At 49.7% G+C, this 20,008-nt stretch overlaps 1 protein-coding gene across 2 annotated transcripts in view; it reads right to left on the reverse strand.

The window, feature by feature from the left end:
- The window catches only part of GDAP2 (ganglioside induced differentiation associated protein 2), a 292,812-nt gene that overhangs the window by 220,332 nt on the left and 52,472 nt on the right, over nucleotides 1-20,008 (reverse strand). The gene's annotated exons all lie outside the window — the stretch shown is intronic.

Below are 20,008 nucleotides of genomic sequence, written 5' to 3' on the forward strand. Positions count from 1 at the left end.
TAGTGTACTCATGTGGGGGAGAGCTCAGCTTGTGCTACACGGCTTTAGTGTACTCATGTGGTGGAGAGCTCAGCTTGTGCTACAAGGCTTTAGTGTACTCATGTGGGGGAGAGCTCAGCTTGTGCTACAAGGCTTTAGTATCATGTGGTGGAGAGCTCAGCTTGTGCTACAAGGCTTTAGTGTACTCATGTGGTGGGGAGCTCAGCTTGTGCTACAAGGCTTTAGTGTACTCATGTGGTGGAGAGCTCAGCTTGTGCTACAAGGCTTTAGTGTACTCATGTGCTGGAGAGCTCAGCTTGTGCTACAAGGCTTTAGTGTACTCATGTGGTGGAGAGCTCAGCTTGTGCTACACGGCTTTAGTGTCCTCATGTGGTGGAGAGATCAGCTTGTGCTACAAGGCTTTAGTGTACTCATGTGGGGGAGAGCTCAGCTTGTGCTACAAGGCTTTAGTGTACTCATGTGGTGGAGAGCTAAGCTTGTGCTTGATGGCTTTAGTATCATGTAGTGGAGAGCTCAGCTTGTGCTACAAGGCTTTAGTGTACTCATGTGGTGGGGAGCTCAGCTTGTGCTACAAGGCTTTAGTGTACTCATGTGGTGGAGAGCTCAGCTTGTGCTACAAGGCTTTAGTGTACTCATGTGCTGGAGAGCTCAGCTTGTGCTACAAGGCTTTAGTGTACTCATGTGGTGGAGAGCTCAGCTGGTCCTACACGGCTTTAGTGTCCTCATGTGGTGGAGAGATCAGCTTGTGCTACAAGGCTTTAATGTACTCATGTGGGGGAGAGCTCAGCTTGTGCTACAAGGCTTTAGTGTACTCATGTGGTGGAGAGCTAAGCTTGTGCTTGATGGCTTTAGTGTACTCATGTGGTCGAGAGATCAGCTTGTGCTACAAGGCTTTAGTGTACTCATGTGGTGGAGAGTTCAGCTTGTGCTACAAGGCTTTAGTGTCCTCATGTGGTGGAGAGCTCAGCTTGTGCTACAAGGCTTTAGTGTCCTCATGTGGTGGAGAGCTCAGCTTGTGCTACAAGGCTTTAGTGTCCTCATGTGGTGAAGAACTCAGCTTGTGCTACAAGGCTTTAGTGTACTCATGTGGGGGAGAGATCAGCTTGTGCTACACGGCTTTAGTGTCCTCGTGTGGTGAAGAACTCAGCTTGTGCTAGTGTACTCATGTGGTGAGAGCTAAGCTTATGCTACAAGGCTTTAGTGTACTCATGTGGTGGGGAGCTCAGCTTGTGCTACAAGGGCTTTAGTATCATGTGGTGGAGAGCTCAGCTTGTGCTATAAGGCTTTAGTGTCCTCATGTGGTGGAGAGCTCAGCGTGTGCTACAAGGCTTTAGTGTACTCATGTGGGGGAGAGCTCAGCTTGTGCTACAAGGCTTTAGTATCATGTGGTGGAGAGCTCAGCTTGTGCTACAAGGCTTTAGTGTACTCATGTGGTGGGGAGCTCAGCTTGTGCTACAAGGCTTTAGTGTACTCATGTGGTGGAGAGCTCAGCTTGTGCTACAAGGCTTTAGTGTACTCATGTGCTGGAGAGCTCAGCTTATGCTACAAGGCTTTAGTGTACTCATGTGGTGGAGAGCTCAGCTTGTGCTACTCAGCTTTAGTGTCCTCATGTGGTGGAGAGATCAGCTTGTGCTACAAGGCTTTAGTGTACTCATGTGGTGGAGAGCTCAGCTTGTGCTACTCGGCTTTAGTGTACTCATGTGGTGGAGAGCTCAGCTTGTGCTACAAGGCTTTAGTGTCCTCATGTGGTGGAGAGTTCAGCTTGTGCTACAAGGCTTTAGTGTCCTCATGTGGTGGAGAGCTCAGCTTGTGCTACAAGGCTTTAGTGTCCTCATGTGGTGGAGAGCTCAGCTTGTGCTAAAAGGCTTTAGTGTCCTCATGTGGTGAAGAACTCAGCTTGTGCTACAAGGCTTTAGTGTACTCATGTGGGGGAGAGATCAGCTTGTGCTACAAGGCTTTAGTGTACTCATGTGCTGGAGAGCTCAGCTTATGCTACAAGGTTTTAGTGTACTCATGTGGGGGAGAGCTCAGCTTGTGCTACAAGGCTTTAGTATCATGTGGTGGAGAGCTCAGCTTGTGCTACAAGGCTTTAGTGTACTCATGTGGTGGGGAGCTCAGCTTGTGCTACAAGGCTTTAGTGTACTCATGTGGTGGAGAGCTCAGCTTGTGCTACAAGGCTTTAGTGTACTCATGTGCTGGAGAGCTCAGCTTGTGCTACAAGGCTTTAGTGTACTCATGTGGTGGAGAGCTCAGCTTGTGCTACACGGCTTTAGTGTCCTCATGTGGTGGAGAGATCAGCTTGTGCTACAAGGCTTTAGTGTACTCATGTGGGGGAGAGCTCAGCTTGTGCTACAAGGCTTTAGTGTACTCATGTGGTGGAGAGCTAAGCTTGTGCTTGATGGCTTTAGTATCATGTAGTGGAGAGCTCAGCTTGTGCTACAAGGCTTTAGTGTACTCATGTGGTGGGGAGCTCAGCTTGTGCTACAAGGCTTTAGTGTACTCATGTGGTGGAGAGCTCAGCTTGTGCTACAAGGCTTTAGTGTACTCATGTGCTGGAGAGCTCAGCTTGTGCTACAAGGCTTTAGTGTACTCATGTGGTGGAGAGCTCAGCTTGTCCTACACGGCTTTAGTGTCCTCATGTGGTGGAGAGATCAGCTTGTGCTACAAGGCTTTAATGTACTCATGTGGGGGAGAGCTCAGCTTGTGCTACAAGGCTTTAGTGTACTCATGTGGTGGAGAGCTAAGCTTGTGCTTGATGGCTTTAGTGTACTCATGTGGTCGAGAGATCAGCTTGTGCTACAAGGCTTTAGTGTACTCATGTGGTGGAGAGCTCAGCTTGTGCTACAAGGCTTTAGTGTCCTCATGTGGTGGAGAGCTCAGCTTGTGCTACAAGGCTTTAGTGTCCTCATGTGGTGAAGAACTCAGCTTGTGCTACAAGGCTTTAGTGTACTCATGTGGGGGAGAGATCAGCTTGTGCTACACGGCTTTAGTGTCCTCGTGTGGTGGAGAACTCAGCTTGTGCTAGTGTACTCATGTGGTGAGAGCTAAGCTTATGCTACAAGGCTTTAGTGTACTCATGTGGTGGGGAGCTCAGCTTGTGCTACAAGGGCTTTAGTATCATGTGGTGGAGAGCTCAGCTTGTGCTATAAGGCTTTAGTGTCCTCATGTGGTGGAGAGCTCAGCGTGTGCTACAAGGCTTTAGTGTACTCATGTGGGGGAGAGCTCAGCTTGTGCTACAAGGCTTTAGTATCATGTGGTGGAGAGCTCAGCTTGTGCTACAAGGCTTTAGTGTACTCATGTGGTGGGGAGCTCAGCTTGTGCTACAAGGCTTTAGTGCACTCATGTGCTGGAGAGCTCAGCTTGTGCTACAAGGCTTTAGTGTACTCATGTGGTCGAGAGATCAGCTTGTGCTACAAGGCTTTAGTGTACTCATGTGCTGGAGAGCTCAGCTTATGCTACAAGGCTTTAGTGTACTCATGTGGTGGAGAGCTCAGCTTGTGCTACTCAGCTTTAGTGTCCTCATGTGGTGGAGAGATCAGCTTGTGCTACAAGGCTTTAGTGTACTCATGTGGTGGAGAGCTCAGCTTGTGCTACTCGGCTTTAGTGTACTCATGTGGTCGAGAGATCAGCTTGTGCTACAAGGCTTTAGTGTACTCATGTGGTGGAGAGTTCAGCTTGTGCTACAAGGCTTTAGTGTCCTCATGTGGTGGAGAGCTCAGCTTGTGCTACAAGGCTTTAGTGTCCTCATGTGGTGGAGAGCTCAGCTTGTGCTAAAAGGCTTTAGTGTCCTCATGTGGTGAAGAACTCAGCTTGTGCTACAAGGCTTTAGTGTACTCATGTGGGGGAGAGATCAGCTTGTGCTACAAGGCTTTAGTGTACTCATGTGCTGGAGAGCTCAGCTTATGCTACAAGGCTTTAGTGTACTCATGTGGTGGAGAGCTCAGCTTGTGCTACTCGGCTTTAGTGTACTCATGTGGTGAAGAGATCAGCTTATGCTACAAGGCTTTAGTGTACTCATGTGGTGGAGAGCTCAGCTTGTGCTACTCGGCTTTAGTGTACTCATGTGGTCGAGAGATCAGCTTGTGCTACAAGGCTTTAGTGTCCTCATGTGGTGGAGAGCTCAGCTTGTGCTACAAGGCTTTAGTGTCCTCATGTGGTGGAGAGCTCAGCTTGTGCTACAAGGCTTTAGTGTCCTCATGTGGTGAAGAACTCAGCTTGTGCTACAAGGCTTTAGTGTACTCATGTGGGGGAGAGATCAGCTTGTGCTACACGGCTTTAGTGTCCTAATGTGGTGGAGAACTCAGCTTGTGCTACAAGGCTTTAGTGTACTCATGTGGTGAGAGCTAAGCTTATGCTACAAGGCTTTAGTGTACTCATGTGTGGGAGAGCTCAGCTTGTGCTACACGGCTTTAGTGTATTCATGTGGTGGAGAGCTCAGCTTGTGCTACAAGGCTTTAGTGTACTCATGTGGTGGAGAGCTCAGCTTGTGCTACAAGGCTTTAGTGTACTCATGTGGGGGAGAGCTCAGCTTGTGCTACACGGCTTTAGTGTACTCATGTGGTGGGGAGCTCAGCTTGTGCTACAAAGCTTTAGTGTACTCATGTGGGGGAGAGCTCAGCTTGTGCTACACGGCTTTAGTGTACTCATGTGGTGGGGAGCTCAGCTTGTGCTACAAGGCTTTAGTGTACTCCTGTGGGGGAGAGCTCAGCTTGTTCTACAAGGCATTAGTGTACTCATGTGGTGAGAGCTAAGCTTATGCTACAAGGCTTTAGTGTACTCACGTGGTGGAGAGTTCAGCTTGTGCTACAAGGCTTTAGTGTACTCATGTGGTGGAGAGCTCAGCTTGTGCTACAAGGCTTTAGTGTCCTCATGTGGTGAAGAGCTCAGCGTGTGCTACAAGGCTTTAGTGTATTCATGTGGGGGAGAGCTCAGCTTGTGCTACAAGGCATTAGTGTCCTCATGTGGTGGAGAGCTCAGCTTGTGCTAAAAGGCTTTAGTGTCCTCATGTGGTGAAGAACTCAGCTTGTGCTACAAGGCTTTAGTGTACTCATGTGGGGGAGAGATCAGCTTGTGCTACAAGGCTTTAGTGTACTCATGTGCTGGAGAGCTCAGCTTATGCTACAAGGCTTTAGTGTACTCATGTGGTGGAGAGCTCAGCTTGTGCTACTCGGCTTTAGTGTACTCATGTGGTGAAGAGATCAGCTTGTGCTACAAGGCTTTAGTGTACTCATGTGGTGGAGAGTTCAGCTTGTGCTACAAGGCTTTAGTGTACTCATGTGGTGGAGAGCTCAGCTTGTGCTACAAGGCTTTAGTGTCCTCATGTGGTGGAGAGCTCAGCTTGTGCTACAAGGCTTTAGTGTCCTCATGTGGTGAAGAACTCAGCTTGTGCTACAAGGCTTTAGTGTACTCATGTGGGGGAGAGATCAGCTTGTGCTACACGGCTTTAGTGTCCTAATGTGGTGGAGAACTCAGCTTGTGCTACAAGGCTTTAGTGTACTCATGTGGTGAGAGCTAAGCTTATGCTACAAGGCTTTAGTGTACTCATGTGTGGGAGAGCTCAGCTTGTGCTACACGGCTTTAGTGTATTCATGTGGTGGAGAGCTCAGCTTGTGCTACAAGGCTTTAGTGTACTCATGTGGTGGAGAGCTCAGCTTGTGCTACAAGGCTTTAGTGTACTCATGTGGGGGAGAGCTCAGCTTGTGCTACACGGCTTTAGTGTACTCATGTGGTGGGGAGCTCAGCTTGTGCTACAAGGCTTTAGTGTACTCATGTGGTGGAGAGCTCAGCTTGTGCTACACGGCTTTAGTGTACTCATGTGGTGGGGAGCTCAGCTTGTGCTACAAGGCTTTAGTGTACTCCTGTGGGGGAGAGCTCAGCTTGTTCTACAAGGCATTAGTGTACTCATGTGGTGAGAGCTAAGCTTATGCTACAAGGCTTTAGTGTACTCACGTGGTGGAGAGTTCAGCTTGTGCTACAAGGCTTTAGTGTACTCATGTGGTGGAGAGCTCAGCTTGTGCTACAAGGCTTTAGTGTCCTCATGTGGTGGAGAGCTCAGCGTGTGCTACAAGGCTTTATTGTACTCATGTGGGGGAGAGCTCAGCTTGTGCTACACGGCTTTAGTGTACTCATGTGGGGGAGAGCTCAGCTTGTGCTACAAGGCTTTAGTGTACTCATGTGGTGGAGAGCTCAGCTTGTGCTACAAGGCTTTAGTGTACTCATGTGGGGGAGAGCTCAGCTTGTGCTACAAGGCTTTAGTATCATGTGGTGGAGAGCTCAGCTTGTGCTACAAGGCTTTAGTGTACTCATGTGGTGGGGAGCTCAGCTTGTGCTACAAGGCTTTAGTGTACTCATGTGGTGGAGAGCTCAGCTTATGCTACAAGGCTTTAGTGTACTCATGTGCTGGAGAGCTCAGCTTGTGCTACAAGGCTTTAGTGTACTCATGTGGTGGAGAGCTCAGCTTGTGCTACACGGCTTTAGTGTCCTCATGTGGTGGAGAGCTCAGCTTGTGCTACAAGGCTTTAGTGTACTCATGTGGGGGAGAGCTCAGCTTGTGCTACAAGGCTTTAGTGTACTCATGTGGTGGAGAGCTAAGCTTGTGCTTGATGGCTTTAGTGTACTCATGTGGTCGAGAGATCAGCTTGTGCTACAAGGCTTTAGTGTACTCATGTGGTGGAGAGTTCAGCTTGTGCTACAAGGCTTTAGTGTCCTCATGTGGTGGAGAGCTCAGCTTGTGCTACAAGGCTTTAGTGTCCTCATGTGGTGGAGAGCTCAGCTTGTGCTACAAGGCTTTAGTGTCCTCATGTGGTGAAGAACTCAGCTTGTGCTACAAGGCTTTAGTGTACTCATGTGGGGGAGAGATCAGCTTGTGCTACACGGCTTTAGTGTCCTCGTGTAGTGGAGAGCTCAGCTTGTGCTAGTGTACTCATGTGGTGAGAGCTAAGCTTATGCTACAAGGCTTTAGTGTACTCATGTGGGGGAGAGCTCAGCTTGTGCTACACGGCTTTAGTGTACTCATGTGGTGGAGAGCTCAGCTTGTGCTACAAGGCTTTAGTGTACTCATGTGGGGGAGAGCTCAGCTTGTGCTACAAGGCTTTAGTGTACTCATGGGGTGAGAGCTAAGCTTATGCTACAAGGCTTTAGTGTACTCATGTGGTGGAGAGTTCAGCTTGTGCTACAAGGCTTTAGTGTACTCATGTGGTGGAGAGCTCAGCTTGTGCTACAAGGCTTTAGTGTCCTCATGTGGTGGAGAGCTCAGCTTGTGCTACAAGGCTTTAGTGTCCTCATGTGGTGGGGAGCTCAGCTTGTGCTACAAGGCTTTAGTGTACTCATGTGGGGGAGAGCTCAGCTTGTGCTACACGGCTTTAGTGTACTCATGTGCTGGAGAGCTCAGCTTGTGCTACAAGGCTTTAGTGTCCTCATGTGGTGGGGAGCTCAGCTTGTTCTACAAGGCTTTAGTGTACACATGTGGTGGAGAGCTCAGCTTGTGCTACAAGGCTTTAGTGTCCTCATGTGGGGGAGAGCTCAGCTTGTGCTACATGGCTTTAGTGTCCTCATGTGGTGGAAAGCTCAGTTTGTGCTACAAGGCTTTAGTGTACTCATGTGGTGGAGAACTCAGCTTGTGCTACAAGGCTTTAGTGTACTCATGTGGTGGAGAGCTCAGCTTGTGCTACAAGGCTTTAGTGTCCTCATGTGGTGGGGAGCTCAGCTTGTGCTACAAGGCTTTAGTGTACTCATGTGGTGGGGAGCTCAGCTTGTGCTACAAGGCTTTAGTGTACTCATGTGGTGGAGAGCTCAGCTTGTGCTACAAGGCTTTAGTGTACTCATGTGGGGGAGAGCTCAGCTTGTGCTACAAGGCTTTAGTGTACTCATGTGGGGGAGCTCAGCTTGTGCTACGAGGCTTTAGTGTACTCATGTGGGGGAGAGCTCAGCTTGTGCTACATGGCTTTAGTGTACTCATGTGGGGGAGAGCTCAGCTTGTGCTACAAGGCTTTAGTGTCCTCATGTGGTGGAGAGCTCAGCTTGTGCTACAAGGCTTTAGTGTCCTCATGTGGTGAAGAACTCAGCTTGTGCTACAAGGCTTTAGTGTACTCATGTGGGGGAGAGATCAGCTTGTGCTACACGGCTTTAGTGTCCTCGTGTAGTGGAGAGCTCAGCTTGTGCTAGTGTACTCATGTGGTGAGAGCTAAGCTTATGCTACAAGGCTTTAGTGTACTCATGTGGGGGAGAGCTCAGCTAGTGCTACACGGCTTTAGTGTACTCTTGTGGTGGAGAGCTCAGCTTGTGCTACAAGGCTTTAGTGTACTCATGTGGGGGAGAGCTCAGCTTGTGCTACAAGGCTTTAGTGTACTCATGTGGTGAGAGCTAAGCTTATGCTACAAGGCTTTAGTGTACTCATGTGGTGGAGAGTTCAGCTTGTGCTACAAGGCTTTAGTGTACTCATGTGGTGGAGAGCTCAGCTTGTGCTACAAGGCTTTAGTGTCCTCATGTGGTGGAGAGCTCAGCTTGTGCTACAAGGCTTTAGTGTCCTCATGTGGTGGGGAGCTCAGCTTGTGCTACAAGGCTTTAGTGTACTCATGTGGGGGAGAGCTCAGCTTGTGCTACAAGGCTTTAGTGTACTCATGTGCTGGAGAGCTCAGCTTGTGCTACAAGGCTTTAGTGTCCTCATGTGGTGGGGAGCTCAGCTTGTTCTACAAGGCTTTAGTGTACACATGTGGTGGAGAGCTCAGCTTGTGCTACAAGGCTTTAGTGTCCTCATGTGGGGGAGAGCTCAGCTTGTGCTACATGGCTTTAGTGTCCTCATGTGGTGGAAAGCTCAGTTTGTGCTACAAGGCTTTAGTGTACTCATGTGGTGGAGAACTCAGCTTGTGCTACAAGGCTTTAGTGTACTCATGTGGTGGAGAGCTCAGCTTGTGCTACAAGGCTTTAGTGTCCTCATGTGGTGGGGAGCTCAGCTTGTGCTACAAGGCTTTAGTGTACTCATGTGGTGGGGAGCTCAGCTTGTGCTACAAGGCTTTAGTGTACTCATGTGGGGGAGAGCTCAGCTTGTGCTACAAGGCTTTAGTGTACTCATGTGGTGGAGAGCTCAGCTTGTGCTACAAGGCTTTAGTGTACTCATGTGGGGGAGAGCTCAGCTTGTGCTACAAGGCTTTAGTGTACTCATGTGGGGGAGCTCAGCTTGTGCTACGAGGCTTTAGTGTACTCATGTGGGGGAGAGCTCAGCTTGTGCTACATGGCTTTAGTGTACTCATGTGGGGGAGAGCTCAGCTTGTGCTACAAGGCTTTAGTGTACTCATGTGGTGGAGAGCTAAGCTTGTGCTTGATGGCTTTAGTGTACTCATGTGGTCGAGAGATCAGCTTGTGCTACAAGGCTTTAGTGTACTCATGTGGTGGAGAGTTCAGCTTGTGCTACAAGGCTTTAGTGTCCTCATGTGGTGGAGAGCTCAGCTTGTGCTACAAGGCTTTAGTGTCCTCATGTGGTGGAGAGCTCAGCTTGTGCTACAAGGCTTTAGTGTCCTCATGTGGTGAAGAACTCAGCTTGTGCTACAAGGCTTTAGTGTACTCATGTGGGGGAGAGATCAGCTTGTGCTACACGGCTTTAGTGTCCTCGTGTGGTGGAGAACTCAGCTTGTGCTAGTGTACTCATGTGGTGAGAGCTAAGCTTATGCTACAAGGCTTTAGTGTACTCATGTGGTGGGGAGCTCAGCTTGTGCTACAAGGGCTTTAGTATCATGTGGTGGAGAGCTCAGCTTGTGCTATAAGGCTTTAGTGTCCTCATGTGGTGGAGAGCTCAGCGTGTGCTACAAGGCTTTAGTGTACTCATGTGGGGGAGAGCTCAGCTTGTGCTACAAGGCTTTAGTATCATGTGGTGGAGAGCTCAGCTTGTGCTACAAGGCTTTAGTGTACTCATGTGGTGGGGAGCTCAGCTTGTGCTACAAGGCTTTAGTGTACTCATGTGGTGGAGAGCTCAGCTTGTGCTACAAGGCTTTAGTGTACTCATGTGCTGGAGAGCTCAGCTTATGCTACAAGGCTTTAGTGTACTCATGTGGTGGAGAGCTCAGCTTGTGCTACTCAGCTTTAGTGTCCTCATGTGGTGGAGAGATCAGCTTGTGCTACAAGGCTTTAGTGTACTCATGTGGTGGAGAGCTCAGCTTGTGCTACTCGGCTTTAGTGTACTCATGTGGTGGAGAGCTCAGCTTGTGCTACAAGGCTTTAGTGTCCTCATGTGGTGGAGAGTTCAGCTTGTGCTACAAGGCTTTAGTGTCCTCATGTGGTGGAGAGCTCAGCTTGTGCTACAAGGCTTTAGTGTCCTCATGTGGTGGAGAGCTCAGCTTGTGCTAAAAGGCTTTAGTGTCCTCATGTGGTGAAGAACTCAGCTTGTGCTACAAGGCTTTAGTGTACTCATGTGGGGGAGAGATCAGCTTGTGCTACAAGGCTTTAGTGTACTCATGTGCTGGAGAGCTCAGCATATGCTACAAGGCTTTAGTGTACTCATGTGGGGGAGAGCTCAGCTTGTGCTATAAGGCTTTAGTATCATGTGGTGGAGAGCTCAGCTTGTGCTACAAGGCTTTAGTGTACTCATGTGGTGGGGAGCTCAGCTTGTGCTACAAGGCTTTAGTGTACTCATGTGGTGGAGAGCTCAGCTTGTGCTACAAGGCTTTAGTGTACTCATGTGCTGGAGAGCTCAGCTTGTGCTACAAGGCTTTAGTGTACTCATGTGGTGGAGAGCTCAGCTTGTGCTACACGGCTTTAGTGTCCTCATGTGGTGGAGAGATCAGCTTGTGCTACAAGGCTTTAGTGTACTCATGTGGGGGAGAGCTCAGCTTGTGCTACAAGGCTTTAGTGTACTCATGTGGTGGAGAGCTAAGCTTGTGCTTGATGGCTTTAGTATCATGTAGTGGAGAGCTCAGCTTGTGCTACAAGGCTTTAGTGTACTCATGTGGTGGGGAGCTCAGCTTGTGCTACAAGGCTTTAGTGTACTCATGTGGTGGAGAGCTCAGCTTGTGCTACAAGGCTTTAGTGTACTCATGTGCTGGAGAGCTCAGCTTGTGCTACAAGGCTTTAGTGTACTCATGTGGTGGAGAGCTCAGCTTGTCCTACACGGCTTTAGTGTCCTCATGTGGTGGAGAGATCAGCTTGAGCTACAAGGCTTTAATGTACTCATGTGGGGGAGAGCTCAGCTTGTGCTACAAGGCTTTAGTGTACTCATGTGGTGGAGAGCTAAGCTTGTGCTTGATGGCTTTAGTGTACTCATGTGGTCGAGAGATCAGCTTGTGCTACAAGGCTTTAGTGTACTCATGTGGTGGAGAGTTCAGCTTGTGCTACAAGGCTTTAGTGTCCTCATGTGGTGGAGAGCTCAGCTTGTGCTACAAGGCTTTAGTGTCCTCATGTGGTGGAGAGCTCAGCTTGTGCTACAAGGCTTTAGTGTCCTCATGTGGTGAAGAACTCAGCTTGTGCTACAAGGCTTTAGTGTACTCATGTGGGGGAGAGATCAGCTTGTGCTACACGGCTTTAGTGTCCTCGTGTGGTGGAGAACTCAGCTTGTGCTAGTGTACTCATGTGGTGAGAGCTAAGCTTATGCTACAAGGCTTTAGTGTACTCATGTGGTGGGGAGCTCAGCTTGTGCTACAAGGGCTTTAGTATCATGTGGTGGAGAGCTCAGCTTGTGCTATAAGGCTTTAGTGTCCTCATGTGGTGGAGAGCTCAGCGTGTGCTACAAGGCTTTAGTGTACTCATGTGGGGGAGAGCTCAGCTTGTGCTACAAGGCTTTAGTATCATGTGGTGGAGAGCTCAGCTTGTGCTACAAGGCTTTAGTGTACTCATGTGGTGGGGAGCTCAGCTTGTGCTACAAGGCTTTAGTGTACTCATGTGGTGGAGAGCTCAGCTTGTGCTACAAGGCTTTAGTGTACTCATGTGGTCGAGAGATCAGCTTGTGCTACAAGGCTTTAGTGTACTCATGTGCTGGAGAGCTCAGCTTATGCTACAAGGCTTTAGTGTACTCATGTGGTGGAGAGCTCAGCTTGTGCTACTCAGCTTTAGTGTCCTCATGTGGTGGAGAGATCAGCTTGTGCTACAAGGCTTTAGTGTACTCATGTGGTGGAGAGCTCAGCTTGTGCTACTCGGCTTTAGTGTACTCATGTGGTCGAGAGATCAGCTTGTGCTACAAGGCTTTAGTGTACTCATGTGGAGGAGAGTTCAGCTTGTGCTACAAGGCTTTAGTGTCCTCATGTGGTGGAGAGCTCAGCTTGTGCTACAAGGCTTTAGTGTCCTCATGTGGTGGAGAGCTCAGCTTGTGCTAAAAGGCTTTAGTGTCCTCATGTGGTGAAGAACTCAGCTTGTGCTACAAGGCTTTAGTGTACTCATGTGGGGGAGAGATCAGCTTGTGCTACAAGGCTTTAGTGTACTCATGTGCTGGAGAGCTCAGCTTATGCTACAAGGCTTTAGTGTACTCATGTGGTGGAGAGCTCAGCTTGTGCTACTCGGCTTTAGTGTACTCATGTGGTGAAGAGATCAGCTTATGCTACAAGGCTTTAGTGTACTCATGTGGTGGAGAGCTCAGCTTGTGCTACTCGGCTTTAGTGTACTCATGTGGTCGAGAGATCAGCTTGTGCTACAAGGCTTTAGTGTACTCATGTGGTGGAGAGTTCAGCTTGTGCTACAAGGCTTTAGTGTCCTCATGTGGTGGAGAGCTCAGCTTGTGCTACAAGGCTTTAGTGTCCTCATGTGGTGGAGAGCTCAGCTTGTGCTACAAGGCTTTAGTGTCCTCATGTGGTGAAGAACTCAGCTTGTGCTACAAGGCTTTAGTGTACTCATGTGGGGGAGAGATCAGCTTGTGCTACACGGCTTTAGTGTCCTAATGTGGTGGAGAACTCAGCTTGTGCTACAAGGCTTTAGTGTACTCATGTGGTGAGAGCTAAGCTTATGCTACAAGGCTTTAGTGTACTCATGTGTGGGAGAGCTCAGCTTGTGCTACACGGCTTTAGTGTATTCATGTGGTGGAGAGCTCAGCTTGTGCTACAAGGCTTTAGTGTACTCATGTGGTGGAGAGCTCAGCTTGTGCTACAAGGCTTTAGTGTACTCATGTGGGGGAGAGCTCAGCTTGTGCTACACGGCTTTAGTGTACTCATGTGGTGGGGAGCTCAGCTTGTGCTACAAGGCTTTAGTGTACTCATGTGGGGGAGAGCTCAGCTTGTGCTACACGGCTTTAGTGTACTCATGTGGTGGGGAGCTCAGCTTGTGCTACAAGGCTTTAGTGTACTCCTGTGGGGGAGAGCTCAGCTTGTTCTACAAGGCATTAGTGTACTCATGTGGTGAGAGCTAAGCTTATGCTACAAGGCTTTAGTGTACTCACGTGGTGGAGAGTTCAGCTTGTGCTACAAGGCTTTAGTGTACTCATGTGGTGGAGAGCTCAGCTTGTGCTACAAGGCTTTAGTGTCCTCATGTGGTGGAGAGCTCAGCGTGTGCTACAAGGCTTTAGTGTACTCATGTGGGGGAGAGCTCAGCTTGTGCTACAAGGCATTAGTGTCCTCATGTGGTGGAGAGCTCAGCTTGTGCTAAAAGGCTTTAGTGTCCTCATGTGGTGAAGAACTCAGCTTGTGCTACAAGGCTTTAGTGTACTCATGTGGGGGAGAGATCAGCTTGTGCTACAAGGCTTTAGTGTACTCATGTGCTGGAGAGCTCAGCTTATGCTACAAGGCTTTAGTGTACTCATGTGGTGGAGAGCTCAGCTTGTGCTACTCGGCTTTAGTGTACTCATGTGGTGAAGAGATCAGCTTATGCTACAAGGCTTTAGTGTACTCATGTGGTGGAGAGCTCAGCTTGTGCTACTCGGCTTTAGTGTACTCATGTGGTCGAGAGATCAGCTTGTGCTACAAGGCTTTAGTGTACTCATGTGGTGGAGAGTTCAGCTTGTGCTACAAGGCTTTAGTGTCCTCATGTGGTGGAGAGCTCAGCTTGTGCTACAAGGCTTTAGTGTCCTCATGTGGTGGAGAGCTCAGCTTGTGCTACAAGGCTTTAGTGTCCTCATGTGGTGAAGAACTCAGCTTGTGCTACAAGGCTTTAGTGTACTCATGTGGGGGAGAGATCAGCTTGTGCTACACGGCTTTAGTGTCCTAATGTGGTGGAGAACTCAGCTTGTGCTACAAGGCTTTAGTGTACTCATGTGGTGAGAGCTAAGCTTATGCTACAAGGCTTTAGTGTACTCATGTGTGGGAGAGCTCAGCTTGTGCTACACGGCTTTAGTGTACTCATGTGGTGGAGAGCTCAGCTTGTGCTACAAGGCTTTAGTGTACTCATGTGGTGGAGAGCTCAGCTTGTGCTACAAGGCTTTAGTGTACTCATGTGGGGGAGAGCTCAGCTTGTGCTACATGGCTTTAGTGTACTCATGTGGTGGGGAGCTCAGCTTGTGCTACAAGGCTTTAGTGTACTCATGTGGGGGAGAGCTCAGCTTGTGCTACACGGCTTTAGTGTACTCATGTGGTGGGGAGCTCAGCTTGTGCTACAAGGCTTTAGTGTACTCCTGTGGGGGAGAGCTCAGCTTGTTCTACAAGGCATTAGTGTACTCATGTGGTGAGAGCTAAGCTTATGCTACAAGGCTTTAGTGTACTCACGTGGTGGAGAGTTCAGCTTGTGCTACAAGGCTTTAGTGTACTCATGTGGTGGAGAGCTCAGCTTGTGCTACAAGGCTTTAGTGTCCTCATGTGGTGGAGAGCTCAGCGTGTGCTACAAGGCTTTAGTGTACTCATGTGGTGGAGAGCTCAGCTTGTGCTACACGGCTTTAGTGTACTCATGTGGGGGAGAGCTCAGCTTGTGCTACAAGGCTTTAGTGTACTCATGTGGTGGAGAGCTCAGCTTGTGCTACAAGGCTTTAGTGTACTCATGTGGGGGAGAGCTCAGCTTGTGCTACAAGGCTTTAGTGTACTCATGTGGTGGGGAGCTCAGCTTGTGCTACAAGGCTTTAGTGTACTCATGTGGTGGAGAGCTCAGCTTATGCTACAAGGCTTTAGTGTACTCATGTGCTGGAGAGCTCAGCTTGTGCTACAAGGCTTTAGTGTACTCATGTGGTGGAGAGCTCAGCTTGTGCTACACGGCTTTAGTGTCCTCATGTGGTGGAGAGCTCAGCTTGTGCTACAAGGCTTTAGTGTACTCATGTGGGGGAGAGCTCAGCTTGTGCTACAAGGCTTTAGTGTACTCATGTGGTGGAGAGCTAAGCTTGTGCTTGATGGCTTTAGTGTACTCATGTAGTCGAGAGATCAGCTTGTGCTACAAGGCTTTAGTGTACTCATGTGGTGGAGAGTTCAGCTTGTGCTACAAGGCTTTAGTGTCCTCATGTGGTGGAGAGCTCAGCTTGTGCTACAAGGCTTTAGTGTCCTCATGTGGTGGAGAGCTCAGCTTGTGCTACAAGGCTTTAGTGTCCTCATGTGGTGAAGAACTCAGCTTGTGCTACAAGGCTTTAGTGTACTCATGTGGGGGAGAGATCAGCTTGTGCTACACGGCTTTAGTGTCCTCGTGTAGTGGAGAGCTCAGCTTGTGCTAGTGTACTCATGTGGTGAGAGCTAAGCTTATGCTACAAGGCTTTAGTGTACTCATGTGGGGGAGAGCTCAGCTTGTGCTACACGGCTTTAGTGTACTCATGTGGTGGAGAGCTCAGCTTGTGCTACAAGGCTTTAGTGTACTCATGTGGGGGAGAGCTCAGCTTGTGCTACAAGGCTTTAGTGTACTCATGTGGTGAGAGCTAAGCTTATGCTACAAGGCTTTAGTGTACTCATGTGGTGGAGAGTTCAGCTTGTGCTACAAGGCTTTAGTGTACTCATGTGGTGGAGAGCTCAGCTTGTGCTACAAGGTTTTAGTGTCCTCATGTGGTGGAGAGCTCAGCTTGTGCTACAAGGCTTTAGTGTCCTCATGTGGTGGGGAGCTCAGCTTGTGCTACAAGGCTTTAGTGTACTCATGTGGGGGAGAGCTCAGCTTGTGCTACAAGGCTTTAGTGTACTCATGTGCTGGAGAGCTCAGCTTGTGCTACAAGGCTTTAGTGTCCTCATGTGGTGGGGAGCTCAGCTTGTTCTACAAGGCTTTAGTGTACACATGTGGTGGAGAGCTCAGCTTGTGCTACAAGGCTTTAGTGTCCTCATGTGGGGGAGAGCTCAGCTTGTGCTACATGGCTTTAGTGCCCTCATGTGGTGGAAAGCTCAGTTTGTGCTACAAGGCTTTAGTGTACTCATGTGGTGGAGAACTCAGCTTGTGCTACAAGGCTTTAGTGTACTCATGTGGTGGAGAGCTCAGCTTGTGCTACAAGGCTTTAGTGTCCTCATGTGGTGGGGAGCTCAGCTTGTGCTACAAGGCTTTAGTGTACTCATGTGGTGGGGAGCTCAGCTTGTGCTACAAGGCTTTAGTGTACTCATGTGGTGGAGAGCTCAGCTTGTGCTACAAGGCTTTAGTGTACTCATGTGGGGGAGAGCTCAGCTTGTGCTACAAGGCTTTAGTGTACTCATGTGGGGGAGCTCAGCTTGTGCTACGAGGCTTTAGTGTACTCATGTGGGGGAGAGCTCAGCTTGTGCTACATGGCTTTAGTGTACTCATGTGGGGGAGAGCTCAGCTTGTGCTACAAGGCTTTAGTGTCCTCATGTGGTGGAGAGCTCAGCTTGTGCTACAAGGCTTTAGTGTCCTCATGTGGTGGAGAGCTCAGCTTGTGCTACAAGGCTCTAGTGTCCTCATGTGGTGAAGAACTCAGCTTGTGCTACAAGGCTTTAGTGTACTCATGTGGGGGAGAGATCAGCTTGTGCTACACGGCTTTAGTGTCCTCGTGTAGTGGAGAGCTCAGCTTGTGCTAGTGTACTCATGTGGTGAGAGCTAAGCTTATGCTACAAGGCTTTAGTGTACTCATGTGGGGGAGAGCTCAGCTAGTGCTACACGGCTTTAGTGTACTCATGTGGTGGAGAGCTCAGCTTGTGCTACAAGGCTTTAGTGTACTCATGTGGGGGAGAGCTCAGCTTGTGCTACAAGGCTTTAGTGTACTCATGTGGTGAGAGCTAAGCTTATGCTACAAGGCTTTAGTGTACTCATGTGGTGGAGAGTTCAGCTTGTGCTACAAGGCTTTAGTGTACTCATGTGGTGGAGAGCTCAGCTTGTGCTACAAGGCTTTAGTGTCCTCATGTGGTGGAGAGCTCAGCTTGTGCTACAAGGCTTTAGTGTCCTCATGTGGTGGGGAGCTCAGCTTGTGCTACAAGGCTTTAGTGTACTCATGTGGGGGAGAGCTCAGCTTGTGCTACAAGGCTTTAGTGTACTCATGTGCTGGAGAGCTCAGCTTGTGCTACAAGGCTTTAGTGTCCTCATGTGGTGGGGAGCTCAGCTTGTTCTACAAGGCTTTAGTGTACACATGTGGTGGAGAGCTCAGCTTGTGCTACAAGGCTTTAGTGTCCTCATGTGGGGGAGAGCTCAGCTTGTGCTACATGGCTTTAGTGTCCTCATGTGGTGGAAAGCTCAGTTTGTGCTACAAGGCTTTAGTGTACTCATGTGGTGGAGAACTCAGCTTGTGCTACAAGGCTTTAGTGTACTCATGTGGTGGAGAGCTCAGCTTGTGCTACAAGGCTTTAGTGTCCTCATGTGGTGGGGAGCTCAGCTTGTGCTACAAGGCTTTAGTGTACTCATGTGGTGGGGAGCTCAGCTTGTGCTACAAGGCTTTAGTGTACTCATGTGGGGGAGAGCTCAGCTTGTGCTACAAGGCTTTAGTGTACTCATGTGGTGGAGAGCTCAGCTTGTGCTACAAGGCTTTAGTGTACTCATGTGGGGGAGAGCTCAGCTTGTGCTACAAGGCTTTAGTGTACTCATGTGGGGGAGCTCAGCTTGTGCTACGAGGCTTTAGTGTACTCATGTGGGGGAGAGCTCAGCTTGTGCTACATGGCTTTAGTGTACTCATGTGGGGGAGAGCTCAGCTTGTGCTACAAGGCTTTAGTGTACTCATGTGGTGGAGAGCTCAGCTTGTGCTACAAGGCTTTAGTGTCCTCATGTGGGGGAGAGCTCAGCTTGTGCTACATGGCTTTAGTGTCCTCATGTGGGGGAGAACTCAGCTTGTGCTACAAGGCTTTAGTGTACTCATGTGGGGGAGAGCTCAGCTTGTGCTACAAGGCTTTAGTGTACTCATGTGGTGGGGAGCTCAGCTTGTGCTACAAGGCTTTAGTGTCCTCATGTGGGGGAGAGCTCAGCTTGTGCTACAAGGCTTTAGTGTCCTCATGTGGGGGAGAGCTCAGCTTGTGCTACAAGGCTTTAGTGTACTCATGTGGTGGAGAGCTCAGCTTGTGCTACACGGCTTTAGTGTCCTCATGTGGTGGAGAGCTCAGCTTGTGCTACAAGGCTTTAGTGTCCTCATGTGGTGGAGAGCACAGCTTGTGCTACAAGGCTTTAGTCTACTCATGTGGTGGAGAGCTCAGCTTGTGCTACAAGGCTTTAGTGTCCTCATGTGGTGGAGAGCACAGCTTGTGCTACAAGGCTTTAGTCTACTCATGTGGTGGAGAGCTGAGCTTGTGCTACAAGGCTTTAGTGTACTCATGTGGGGGAGAGCTCAGCTTGTGCTACATGGCTTAGTATCTTCATATGGTGGATGTCACGGATACCAGACAGCTAAGGCTACCCCCAACCCCCCCTACAACCTCACCCCTGTTTCTCAGTGGTTTTGGGCTCTTCATAGCAACCACAATCTCTATAAGCTTTTGTTTGCTTGTTTTGTGAAGAGCTGGTGTATGACCAGGAAAACCCTCTTAGGCTGGCCGGGCTCCTGGAACTCCCGGTCGGCCACCTCACAACGGACACCTGCCTAACTCCTCTCAGGCTGACCAGGCTCCTGGAACTCTTGGTCGGCCACAGGACAGCAACCCCTGTCCCTGTGTCCTGGGATTCTGTGTGACTGTGGCTGCTATGGAGGTGCAGGTCAGTCTGGCGGGGCGGGAATGGCGGGAAAATTGTGGGATTTTCCTTTGTGTTATCAAGATGAGCTGTGTGTATAAAAAGAGTGTATCTTTTACAATAAAGGCAGCTCTTATTTCACCTGAATGCTAGTCTGTCTAGTCATTTAGGTGGGCTCCTGCTAGAATCACTTTCCTGGGCTACATAGCAGCTTGTTCCAGGCAGAGGAAGGACACTCTGGCAGAGCTACTTAGTCTGGGTAGCTGGAGTCTGCCACAGGGTAGGACCCTGAGTACTGGTGCTGTCGGGCATCAGGGGTGGCTACAGGCTGTAGTCATTTGCCAGCTACATAACTGCAGTCGGCAGGAAGCAGAACCCATTTGGCGGAGCTACCCAGTCGGGGTAGCCGGGGTATCCGTCACATTGGCTGGCAGCGGTGGGATCTGCTTCTTCCACACAATTCCTGCTGACAGAGAAGGGCCACAGTAGCTGGTAACTATGGAAGCAGAGTACCTAAGGAGAGTACAGGAGGCACTGACCCAGCTGGACGGTCCTGGTTCTGAACTGAACCAGCTAAGCTGCAGGAGCATTGTCCACCGGCAACTATGGAGGGAGAGGCTTCAACAAGAAAAGGATTGTGATGGAAAGGTCCTCCCCACAGATGATGAGAGGTACTGGGTCCGGTGGGACTTGTGAGTGCTTTTCCTGGGAGAGCAGCCCATGGAGGAATGGCTATTGGAACTAGATGGACTGGTTTGGGCAGAGATGTGGGTGGAGGACGGCTATCGGGACCTCTGATGGCTCGCTATGCAATAATGGCCATGGCTGGAGGATAGCTCCCCAACAGAGGGCTTTGGCTTCGGTGGCCCTGGGTTACTATTGGAAAAGTTGACAGACGACCCAGAGTTTGGGAGCGGGGCGGAATTGAGAGTAACGAACATTGGCCACTCCCGAGAGCAGCTGTTGGATCTCTCGGGGGTACCATGGCTGGTATCCGATATGGTATCGCTTATAGTCCAAGAATGGGGACTGGAAAAGGCATACAAGAGGCTGCTAGACCGAGTTCTGCAGCATGCCACGGAGTCTGCACAGAGCTGTGGTGCAGCACTCTGTGAAT

The sequence above is a fragment of the Bombina bombina genome, chromosome 3 (assembly GCF_027579735.1).
Source record: "Bombina bombina isolate aBomBom1 chromosome 3, aBomBom1.pri, whole genome shotgun sequence".
NCBI lineage: Eukaryota > Metazoa > Chordata > Amphibia > Anura > Bombinatoridae > Bombina > Bombina bombina.